Source organism: Lactuca virosa, chromosome 1 (genome assembly GCF_052849685.1).
Source record: "Lactuca virosa cultivar CGN04683 chromosome 1, Lactuca_virosa_CGN04683_v6, whole genome shotgun sequence".
In the NCBI taxonomy this organism is placed as follows: domain Eukaryota; kingdom Viridiplantae; phylum Streptophyta; class Magnoliopsida; order Asterales; family Asteraceae; genus Lactuca; species Lactuca virosa.
This window is the reverse complement of record NC_136426.1, coordinates 264133045-264142289: the sequence shown is the minus strand read 5'-3', so window position 1 is coordinate 264142289 and position 9245 is coordinate 264133045. Positions and strand designations below refer to the sequence as shown.

The window sequence follows — 9245 nt, the reverse complement described above, 5'->3', positions numbered from 1 at the left end:
TTCCCAGGGGGTCACCCATCCTAGTACTACTCTCGCCCAAGCACGCTTAACTGCGGAGTTCTGATGGGATCCGGTGCATTAGTGCTGGTATGATCGCACCCGAAATACTATCCATGCTTATTGCTTTTATGTCTTAAAAGACGCAGAACCTCCTTTGTTTTCGTACGCGAGGCGTGGGACCCACGTGACCGATCGGCTCCGTTCCAAAAATACGAAAACCATGAACCATGAAGCGGAGGCCACCCGAGCATAGAAATAGCAAGAAAGAACAAAAAAACAAAAAAAAACCGCACGTAAAATCTAAAAAAACGCAAACGGGCAACGAAAAAAGGGGAGCAACACGAGGACTTCCCAGGGGGTCACCCATCCTAGTACTACTCTCGCCCAAGCACGCTTAACTGTGGAGTTCTGATGGGATCCGGTGCATTAGTGCTAGTATGATCGCACCCGAAATACTATCCATGCTTATTGCTTTTATGTCTTAAAAGACGCAGAACCTCCTTTGTTTTCGTACGCGAGGCGTGGGACCCACGTGACCGATCGGCTCCGTTCCAAAAATACGAAAACCATGAACCATGAAGCGGAGGCCACCCGAGCATAGAAACAGCAAGAAAGAAAAAAAAAACAAAAAAAAACAGCACGTAAAATCTAAAAAAAACGCAAACGGGCAACGAAAAAGGGGGGTCCAACACGAGGACTTCCCAGGGGGTCACCCATCCTAGTACTACTCTCGCCCAAGCACGCTTAACTGCGGAGTTCTGATGGGATTCGGTGCATTAGTGATGGTATGATCGCACCTGAAATATTATCCATGCTTATTGTTTTTATGTCTTAAAATACGCAGAACCTCCTTTGTTTTCGTACGCGAGGCGTGGGACCCACGAGACCGATCGGCTCCGTTCCAAAAATACGAAAACCATGAACCATGAAGCGGAGGCCACCCGAGCATAGAAATAGCAAGAAAGAACAAAAAAACAAAAAAAAAACCGCACGTAAAATCTAAAAAAACGCAAACGGGCAACGAAAAAGGAGGGTGCAACACGAGGACTTCCCAGGGGGTCACCCATCCTAGTACTACTCTCGCCCAAGCACGCTTAACTGCGGAGTTCTGATGGGATTCGGTGCATTAGTGCTGGTATGATCGCACCCGAAATATTATCAATGCTTATTGTTTTTATGTCTTAAAAGATGCAGAACCTCCTTTGTTTTCGTATGCGAGGCGTGGGACCCACGTGACCGATCGGCTCCGTTGCAAAAATACGAAAACCATGAACCATGAAGCGGAGGCCACCCGAGCATAGAAATAGCAAGAAAGAAAAAAAAACAAAAAAAAAACCGCACGTAAAATCTAAAAAAACGCAAACGGGCAACGAAAAAGGGTGGTGCAACACGAGGACTTCCCAGGGGGTCACCCATCCTAGTACTACTCTCGCCCAAGCACGCTTAACTACGGAGTTCTGATGGGATCCGGTGCATTAATGCTGGTATGATCGCACCCGAAATACTATCCATGCTTATTGCTTTTATGTCTTAAAAGACGCAGAACCTCCTTTGTTTTCGTAAGCGAGGCGTGGGACCCACGTGACCGATCGGCTCCGTTCCAAAAATACGAAAACCATGAACCATGAAGCGGAGGCCACCCGAGCATAGAAATAGCAAGAAACAAAAAAACAAAAAAAAACCGCACGTAAAATCTAAAAAAAACGCAAAGAGGCAACGAAAAAGGGGGTGCAACACGAGGACTTCCCAGGGGGTCACCCATCCTAGTACTACTCTCGCCCAAGCACGCTTAACTGCGGAGTTTTGATGGGATCCGGTGCATTAGTGCTGGTATGATCGCACCCGAAATACTATCCATGCTTATTGCTTTTATGTCTTAAAAGACGCAGAACCTCCTTTGTTTTCGTACGCGAGGCGTGGGACCCACGTGACCGATCGGCTCCGTTGCAAAAATACGAAAACCATGAACCATGAAGCGGAGGCCACCCGAGCATAGAAATAGCAAGAAAGAAAAAAAAACAAAAAAAAACCGCACGTAAAATCTAAAAAAACGCAAACGGGCAACGAAAAAGGGGGGTGCAACACGAGGACTTCCCAGGGGGTCACCCATCCTAGTACTACTCTCGCCCAAGCACGCTTAACTGCAGAGTTCTGATGGGATCCGGTGCATTAGTGCTGGTATGATCGCACCCGAAATACTATCCATGCTTATTGCTTTTATGTCTTAAAAGACGCAGAACCTCCTTTGTTTTCGTACGCGAGGCGTGGGACCCATGTGACCGATCGGCTCCGTTCCAAAAATACGAAAACCATCAACCATGAAGCGGAGGCCACCCGAGCATAGAAATAGCAAGAAAGAAAAAAAAACAAAAAAAAAACCGCACGTAAAATCTAAGAAAACGCAAACGGGCAACGAAAAAGGGGGGTGCAACACGAGGACTTCCCAGAGGGTCACCCATCCTAGTACTACTCTCGCCCAAGCACGCTTAACTGCGGAGTTTTGATGGGATCCGGTGCATTAGTGCTGGTATGATCGCACCCGAAATACTATCCATGCTTATTGCTTTTATGTCTTAAAAGACGCAGAACCTCCTTTGTTTTCGTACGCGAGGCGTGGGACCCACGTGACCGATCGGCTCCGTTGCAAAAATACGAAAACCATGAACCATGAAGCGGAGGCCACCCGAGCATAGAAATAGCAAGAAAGAAAAAAAAACAAAAAAAAACCGCACGTAAAATCTAAAAAAACGCAAACGGGCAACGAAAAAGGGGGGTGCAACACGAGGACTTCCCAGGGGGTCACCCATCCTAGTACTACTCTCGCCCAAGCACGCTTAACTGCAGAGTTCTGATGGGATCCGGTGCATTAGTGCTGGTATGATCGCACCCGAAATACTATTCATGCTTATTGCTTTTATGTCTTAAAAGACGCAGAACCTCCTTTGTTTTCGTACGCGAGGCGTGGGACCCATGTGACCGATCGGCTCCGTTCCAAAAATACGAAAACCATCAACCATGAAGCGGAGGCCACCCGAGCATAGAAATAGCAAGAAAGAAAAAAAAAACAAAAAAAAAAACGCACGTAAAATCTAAAAAAACGCAAACGGGCAACGAAAAAGGGGGGGTGCAACACGAGGACTTCCCAGGGGGTCACCCATCCTAGTACTACTCTCGCCCAAGCACGCTTAACTGCGGAGTTCTGATGGGATCCGGTGCATTAGTGCTGGTATGATCGCACACGAAATACTATCCATGCTTATTGCTTTTATGTCTTTAAAGACGCAGAACCTCCTTTGTTTTCGTAAGCGAGGCGTGGGACCCACGTGACCGATCGGCTCCGTTCCAAAAATACGAAAACCATGAACCATGAAGCGGAGGCCACCCGAGCATAGAAATAGCAAGAAACAAAAAAACAAAAAAAAACCGCACGTAAAATCTAAAAAAAAACGCAAAGAGGCAACGAAAAAGGGGGGTGCAACATGAGGACTTCCCAGGGGGTCACCCATCCTAGTACTACTCTCGCCCAAGCACGCTTAACTGCAGAGTTTTGATGGGATCCGGTGCATTAGTGCTGGTATGATCGCACCTGAAATACTATCCATGCTTATTGCTTTTATGTCTTAAAAGACGCAGAACCTCCTTTGTTTTCGTACGCGAGACGTGGGACCCACGTGACCGATCGGCTCCGTTGCAAAAATACGAAAACCATGAACCATGAAGCGGAGGCCACCCGAGCATAGAAATAGCAAGAAAGAAAAAAAAACAAAAAAAAACCGCACGTAAAATCTAAAAAAACGCAAACGGGCAACGAAAAAGGGGGGTGCAACACGAGGACTTCCCAGGGAACCCATCCTAGTACTACTCTCGCCCAAGCACGCTTAACTGCAGAGTTCTGATGGGATCCGGTGCATTAGTGCTGGTATGATCGCACCCGAAATACTATCCATGCTTATTACTTTTATGTCTTAAAAGACGCAGAACCTCCTTTGTTTTCGTACGCGAGGCGTGGGACCCACGAGACCGATCGGCTCCGTTCCAAAAATACGAAAACCATGAACCATGAAGCGGAGGCCACCCGAGCATAGAAATAGCAAGAAAGAAAAAAAAAACAAAAAAAAAACCGCACGTAAAATCTAAAAAAACGCAAACGTGCAACGAAAAAGGAGGGTGCAACACGAGGACTTCCCAGGGGGTCACCCATCCTAGTACTACTCTCGCCCAAGCACGCTTAACTGCGGAGTTCTGATGGGATTCGGTGCATTAGTGCTGGTATGATCGCACCCGAAATATTATCAATGCTTATTGTTTTTATGTCTTAAAAGACGCAGAACCTCCTTTGTTTTCGTACGCGAGGCGTGGGACCCACGAGACCGATCGGCTCCGTTCCAAAAATACGAAAACCATGAACCATGAAGCGGAGGCCACCCGAGCATAGAAATAGCAAGAAAGAACAAAAAAACAAAAAAAAAAACCGCACGTAAAATCTAAAAAAACGCAAACGGGCAACGAAAAAAGGGGTGCAACAAGAGGACTTCCCAGGGGGTCACCCATCCTAATACTACTCTCGCCCAAGCACGCTTAACTGCGGAGTTCTGATGGGATCCGGTGCATTAGTGCTGGTATGATCGCACCCGAAATACTATCCATGCTTATTGCTTTTATGTCTTAAAAGACGCAGAACCTCCTTTGTTTTCGTACGCGAGGCGTGGGACCCACCAGACCGATCGGCTCCGTTCCAAAAATACGAAAACCATGAACCATGAAGCGGAGGCCACCCGAGCATAGAAATAACAAGAAAGAACAAAAAAACAAAAAAAAAACCGCACGTAAAATCTAAAAAAACGCAAACGGGCAACGAAAAAAGGGGTGCAACACGAGGACTTCCCAGGGGGTCACCCATTCTAGTACTACTCTCGCCCAAGCACGCTTAACTGCGGAGTTCTGATGGGATCCGGTGCATTAGTGCTGGTATGATCGCACCCGAAATACTATCCATGCTTATTGCTTTTATGTCTTAAAAGACGCAGAACCTCCTTTGTTTTCGTACGCGAGGCGTGGGACCCACGTGACCGATCGGCTCCGTTCCAAAAATACGAAAACCATGAACCATGAAGCGGAAGCCACCCGAGCATAGAAACAGCAAGAAAGAAAAAAAAAACAAAAAAAAACCGCACGTAAAATCTAAAAAAACGCAAACGGGCAACGAAAAAAGGGGTGCAACAAGAGGACTTCCCAGGGGGTCACCCATCCTAGTACTACTCTCGCCCAAGCGCGCTTAACTGCGGAGTTCTGATGGGATCCGGTGCATTAGTGCTGGTATGATCGCACCCGAAATACTATCCATGCTTATTGCTTTTATGTCTTAAAAGACGCAGAACCTCCTTTGTTTTCGTACGCGAGGCGTGGGACCCACGTGACCGATCGGCTCCGTTGCAAAAATACGAAAACCATGAACCATGAAGTGGAGGCCACCCGAGCATAGAAATAGCAAGAAAGAAAAAAAAACAAAAAAAAACCGCACGTAAAATCTAAAAAAACGCAAACGGGCAACGAAAAAGGGGGGTGCAACACGAGGACTTCCCAGGGAACCCATCCTAGTACTACTCTCGCCCAAGCACGCTTAACTGCAGAGTTCTGATGGGATCCGGTGCATTAGTGCTGGTATGATCGCACCCGAAATACTATCCATGCTTATTGCTTTTATGTCTTAAAAGACGCAGAACCTCCTTTGTTTTCGTACGCGAGGCGTGGGACCCACGAGACCGATCGGCTCCGTTCCAAAAATACGAAAACCATGAACCATGAAGCGGAGGCCACCCGAGCATAGAAATAGCAAGAAAGAAAAAAAAAAACAAAAAAAAAACCGCACGTAAAATCTAAAAAAACGCAAACGGGCAACGAAAAAGGGGGGTGCAACACGAGGACTTCCCAGGGGGTCACCCATCCTAGTACTACTCTCGCCCAAGCACGCTTAACTGCGGAGTTCTGATGGGATCCGGTGCATTAGTGCTGGTATGATCGCACCCGAAATATTATCCATGCTTATTGCTTTTATGTCTTAAAAGACGCAGAACCTCCTTTGTTTTCGTACGCGAGGCGTGGGACCCACGTGACCGATCGTCTCCGTTGCAAAAATACGAAAACCATGAACCATGAAGCGGAGGCCACCCGAGCATAGAAACAACAAGAAAGAAAAAAAAACAAAAAAAAAACAGCACGTAAAATCTAAAAAAAACGCAAACGGGCAACGAAAAAGGGGAGTGCAACACGAGGACTTCCCAGGGGGTCACCCATCCTAGTACTACTCTCGCCCGCGCACGCTTAACTACGGAGTTCTGATGGGATTCGGTGCATTAGTGCTGGTATGATCGCACCCGAAATATTATCCATGCTTATTGTTTTTATGTCTTAAAAGACGCAGAACCTCCTTTGTTTTCGTACGCGAGGCGTGGGATCCACGAGACCGATCGGCTCCGTTGCAAAAATACGAAAACCATGAACCATGAAGCGGAGGCCACCCGAGCATAGAAATAGCAAGAAAGAAAAAAAAACAAAAAAAAACCGCACGTAAAATCTAAAAAAACGCAAACGGGCAACGAAAAAGGGGGGTGCAACACGAGGACTTCCCAGGGGGTCACCCATCCTAGTACTACTCTCGCCCAAGCACGCTTAACTGCAGAGTTCTGATGGGATCCGGTGCATTAGTGCTGGTATGATCGCACCCGAAATACTATTCATGCTTATTGCTTTTATGTCTTAAAAGACGCAGAACCTCCTTTGTTTTCGTACGCGAGGCGTGGGACCCATGTGACCGATCGGCTCCGTTCCAAAAATACGAAAACCATCAACCATGAAGCGGAGGCCACCCGAGCATAGAAATAGCAAGAAAGAAAAAAAAAACAAAAAAAAAAACGCACGTAAAATCTAAAAAAACGCAAACGGGCAACGAAAAAGGGGGGGTGCAACACGAGGACTTCCCAGGGGGTCACCCATCCTAGTACTACTCTCGCCCAAGCACGCTTAACTGCGGAGTTCTGATGGGATCCGGTGCATTAGTGCTGGTATGATCGCACACGAAATACTATCCATGCTTATTGCTTTTATGTCTTTAAAGACGCAGAACCTCCTTTGTTTTCGTAAGCGAGGCGTGGGACCCACGTGACCGATCGGCTCCGTTCCAAAAATACGAAAACCATGAACCATGAAGCGGAGGCCACCCGAGCATAGAAATAGCAAGAAACAAAAAAACAAAAAAAAACCGCACGTAAAATCTAAAAAAAAACGCAAAGAGGCAACGAAAAAGGGGGGTGCAACATGAGGACTTCCCAGGGGGTCACCCATCCTAGTACTACTCTCGCCCAAGCACGCTTAACTGCAGAGTTTTGATGGGATCCGGTGCATTAGTGCTGGTATGATCGCACCTGAAATACTATCCATGCTTATTGCTTTTATGTCTTAAAAGACGCAGAACCTCCTTTGTTTTCGTACGCGAGACGTGGGACCCACGTGACCGATCGACTCCGTTGCAAAAATACGAAAACCATGAACCATGAAGCGGAGGCCACCCGAGCATAGAAATAGCAAGAAAGAAAAAAAAACAAAAAAAAACCGCACGTAAAATCTAAAAAAACGCAAACGGGCAACGAAAAAGGGGGGTGCAACACGAGGACTTCCCAGGGAACCCATCCTAGTACTACTCTCGCCCAAGCACGCTTAACTGCAGAGTTCTGATGGGATCCGGTGCATTAGTGCTGGTATGATCGCACCCGAAATACTATCCATGCTTATTACTTTTATGTCTTAAAAGACGCAGAACCTCCTTTGTTTTCGTACGCGAGGCGTGGGACCCACGAGACCGATCGGCTCCGTTCCAAAAATACGAAAACCATGAACCATGAAGCGGAGGCCACCCGAGCATAGAAATAGCAAGAAAGAAAAAAAAAACAAAAAAAAAACCGCACGTAAAATCTAAAAAAACGCAAACGTGCAACGAAAAAGGAGGGTGCAACACGAGGACTTCCCAGGGGGTCACCCATCCTAGTACTACTCTCGCCCAAGCACGCTTAACTGCGGAGTTCTGATGGGATTCGGTGCATTAGTGCTGGTATGATCGCACCCGAAATATTATCAATGCTTATTGTTTTTATGTCTTAAAAGACGCAGAACCTCCTTTGTTTTCGTACGCGAGGCGTGGGACCCACGAGACCGATCGGCTCCGTTCCAAAAATACGAAAACCATGAACCATGAAGCGGAGGCCACCCGAGCATAGAAATAGCAAGAAAGAACAAAAAAACAAAAAAAAAACCGCACGTAAAATCTAAAAAAACGCAAACGGGCAACGAAAAAAGGGGTGCAACAAGAGGACTTCCCAGGGGGTCACCCATCCTAATACTACTCTCGCCCAAGCACGCTTAACTGCGGAGTTCTGATGGGATCCGGTGCATTAGTGCTGGTATGATCGCACCCGAAATACTATCCATGCTTATTGCTTTTATGTCTTAAAAGACGCAGAACCTCCTTTGTTTTCGTACGCGAGGCGTGGGACCCACCAGACCGATCGGCTCCGTTCCAAAAATACGAAAACCATGAACCATGAAGCGGAGGCCACCCGAGCATAGAAATAACAAGAAAGAACAAAAAAACAAAAAAAAAACCGCACGTAAAATCTAAAAAAACGCAAACGGGCAACGAAAAAAGGGGTGCAACACGAGGACTTCCCAGGGGGTCACCCATTCTAGTACTACTCTCGCCCAAGCACGCTTAACTGCGGAGTTCTGATGGGATCCGGTGCATTAGTGCTGGTATGATCGCACCCGAAATACTATCCATGCTTATTGCTTTTATGTCTTAAAAGACGCAGAACCTCCTTTGTTTTCGTACGCGAGGCGTGGGACCCACGTGACCGATCGGCTCCGTTCCAAAAATACGAAAACCATGAACCATGAAGCGGAAGCCACCCGAGCATAGAAACAGCAAGAAAGAAAAAAAAAACAAAAAAAAACCGCACGTAAAATCTAAAAAAACGCAAACGGGCAACGAAAAAAGGGGTGCAACAAGAGGACTTCCCAGGGGGTCACCCATCCTAGTACTACTCTCGCCCAAGCACGCTTAACTGCGGAGTTCTGATGGGATCCGGTGCATTAGTGCTGGTATGATCGCACCCGAAATACTATCCATGCTTATTGCTTTTATGTCTTAAAAGACGCAGAACCTCCTTTGTTTTCGTACGCGAGGCGTGGGACCC

General features: G+C 46.9%; 27 non-coding genes across 27 annotated transcripts in view; all 27 read right to left on the bottom strand.

The window, feature by feature from the left end:
• LOC145144785 (5S ribosomal RNA) overlaps positions 1-101 on the bottom strand; it is a 119-nt gene extending 18 nt beyond the window's left edge. Inside the window, exon 1 of the ribosomal RNA XR_013725787.1 lies at positions 1-101. This exon is cut by the window's left edge and continues 18 nt beyond it. This is a non-coding gene — a ribosomal RNA (5S ribosomal RNA).
• Positions 102-330: 229 nt separating this feature from the next.
• On the bottom strand, positions 331-449 carry LOC145147110 (5S ribosomal RNA). The gene has a single exon (XR_013728024.1). It is a non-coding gene; the product is annotated as a 5S ribosomal RNA (ribosomal RNA).
• A 231-nt stretch (positions 450-680) lies between these two features.
• LOC145150885 (5S ribosomal RNA) lies at positions 681-799 on the bottom strand. The gene has a single exon (XR_013731694.1). It is a non-coding gene; the product is annotated as a 5S ribosomal RNA (ribosomal RNA).
• A 231-nt stretch (positions 800-1030) lies between these two features.
• On the bottom strand, positions 1031-1149 carry LOC145144649 (5S ribosomal RNA). Its single transcript, XR_013725657.1, has one exon. It is a non-coding gene; the product is annotated as a 5S ribosomal RNA (ribosomal RNA).
• A 230-nt stretch (positions 1150-1379) lies between these two features.
• Positions 1380-1498, bottom strand: LOC145144290 (5S ribosomal RNA). Its single transcript, XR_013725301.1, has one exon. It is a non-coding gene; the product is annotated as a 5S ribosomal RNA (ribosomal RNA).
• Positions 1499-1725: 227 nt separating this feature from the next.
• Positions 1726-1844, bottom strand: LOC145143739 (5S ribosomal RNA). The gene has a single exon (XR_013724769.1). It is a non-coding gene; the product is annotated as a 5S ribosomal RNA (ribosomal RNA).
• Positions 1845-2073: 229 nt separating this feature from the next.
• LOC145155129 (5S ribosomal RNA) lies at positions 2074-2192 on the bottom strand. The gene has a single exon (XR_013735585.1). It is a non-coding gene; the product is annotated as a 5S ribosomal RNA (ribosomal RNA).
• A 230-nt stretch (positions 2193-2422) lies between these two features.
• LOC145145177 (5S ribosomal RNA) lies at positions 2423-2541 on the bottom strand. The gene has a single exon (XR_013726164.1). It is a non-coding gene; the product is annotated as a 5S ribosomal RNA (ribosomal RNA).
• A 229-nt stretch (positions 2542-2770) lies between these two features.
• Positions 2771-2889, bottom strand: LOC145155128 (5S ribosomal RNA). Its single transcript, XR_013735584.1, has one exon. It is a non-coding gene; the product is annotated as a 5S ribosomal RNA (ribosomal RNA).
• Positions 2890-3121: 232 nt separating this feature from the next.
• LOC145154535 (5S ribosomal RNA) lies at positions 3122-3240 on the bottom strand. Its single transcript, XR_013735007.1, has one exon. It is a non-coding gene; the product is annotated as a 5S ribosomal RNA (ribosomal RNA).
• Positions 3241-3469: 229 nt separating this feature from the next.
• LOC145150158 (5S ribosomal RNA) lies at positions 3470-3588 on the bottom strand. The gene has a single exon (XR_013730984.1). It is a non-coding gene; the product is annotated as a 5S ribosomal RNA (ribosomal RNA).
• A 229-nt stretch (positions 3589-3817) lies between these two features.
• On the bottom strand, positions 3818-3933 carry LOC145150311 (5S ribosomal RNA). Its single transcript, XR_013731131.1, has one exon. It is a non-coding gene; the product is annotated as a 5S ribosomal RNA (ribosomal RNA).
• Positions 3934-4164: 231 nt separating this feature from the next.
• On the bottom strand, positions 4165-4283 carry LOC145144648 (5S ribosomal RNA). Its single transcript, XR_013725656.1, has one exon. It is a non-coding gene; the product is annotated as a 5S ribosomal RNA (ribosomal RNA).
• Positions 4284-4514: 231 nt separating this feature from the next.
• Positions 4515-4633, bottom strand: LOC145147426 (5S ribosomal RNA). Its single transcript, XR_013728330.1, has one exon. It is a non-coding gene; the product is annotated as a 5S ribosomal RNA (ribosomal RNA).
• Positions 4634-4863: 230 nt separating this feature from the next.
• LOC145154255 (5S ribosomal RNA) lies at positions 4864-4982 on the bottom strand. The gene has a single exon (XR_013734735.1). It is a non-coding gene; the product is annotated as a 5S ribosomal RNA (ribosomal RNA).
• Positions 4983-5211: 229 nt separating this feature from the next.
• LOC145147788 (5S ribosomal RNA) lies at positions 5212-5330 on the bottom strand. Its single transcript, XR_013728678.1, has one exon. It is a non-coding gene; the product is annotated as a 5S ribosomal RNA (ribosomal RNA).
• Positions 5331-5559: 229 nt separating this feature from the next.
• LOC145150309 (5S ribosomal RNA) lies at positions 5560-5675 on the bottom strand. The gene has a single exon (XR_013731129.1). It is a non-coding gene; the product is annotated as a 5S ribosomal RNA (ribosomal RNA).
• Positions 5676-5907: 232 nt separating this feature from the next.
• LOC145152247 (5S ribosomal RNA) lies at positions 5908-6026 on the bottom strand. The gene has a single exon (XR_013732775.1). It is a non-coding gene; the product is annotated as a 5S ribosomal RNA (ribosomal RNA).
• A 231-nt stretch (positions 6027-6257) lies between these two features.
• On the bottom strand, positions 6258-6376 carry LOC145147842 (5S ribosomal RNA). Its single transcript, XR_013728730.1, has one exon. It is a non-coding gene; the product is annotated as a 5S ribosomal RNA (ribosomal RNA).
• Positions 6377-6605: 229 nt separating this feature from the next.
• LOC145155127 (5S ribosomal RNA) lies at positions 6606-6724 on the bottom strand. The gene has a single exon (XR_013735583.1). It is a non-coding gene; the product is annotated as a 5S ribosomal RNA (ribosomal RNA).
• Positions 6725-6956: 232 nt separating this feature from the next.
• LOC145154534 (5S ribosomal RNA) lies at positions 6957-7075 on the bottom strand. The gene has a single exon (XR_013735006.1). It is a non-coding gene; the product is annotated as a 5S ribosomal RNA (ribosomal RNA).
• Positions 7076-7304: 229 nt separating this feature from the next.
• Positions 7305-7423, bottom strand: LOC145150157 (5S ribosomal RNA). The gene has a single exon (XR_013730983.1). It is a non-coding gene; the product is annotated as a 5S ribosomal RNA (ribosomal RNA).
• Positions 7424-7652: 229 nt separating this feature from the next.
• On the bottom strand, positions 7653-7768 carry LOC145150307 (5S ribosomal RNA). The gene has a single exon (XR_013731128.1). It is a non-coding gene; the product is annotated as a 5S ribosomal RNA (ribosomal RNA).
• Positions 7769-7999: 231 nt separating this feature from the next.
• On the bottom strand, positions 8000-8118 carry LOC145144647 (5S ribosomal RNA). The gene has a single exon (XR_013725655.1). It is a non-coding gene; the product is annotated as a 5S ribosomal RNA (ribosomal RNA).
• A 230-nt stretch (positions 8119-8348) lies between these two features.
• LOC145147424 (5S ribosomal RNA) lies at positions 8349-8467 on the bottom strand. Its single transcript, XR_013728328.1, has one exon. It is a non-coding gene; the product is annotated as a 5S ribosomal RNA (ribosomal RNA).
• A 230-nt stretch (positions 8468-8697) lies between these two features.
• On the bottom strand, positions 8698-8816 carry LOC145154254 (5S ribosomal RNA). Its single transcript, XR_013734734.1, has one exon. It is a non-coding gene; the product is annotated as a 5S ribosomal RNA (ribosomal RNA).
• Positions 8817-9045: 229 nt separating this feature from the next.
• LOC145144783 (5S ribosomal RNA) lies at positions 9046-9164 on the bottom strand. Its single transcript, XR_013725785.1, has one exon. It is a non-coding gene; the product is annotated as a 5S ribosomal RNA (ribosomal RNA).
• Positions 9165-9245: the final 81 nt, after the last annotated feature.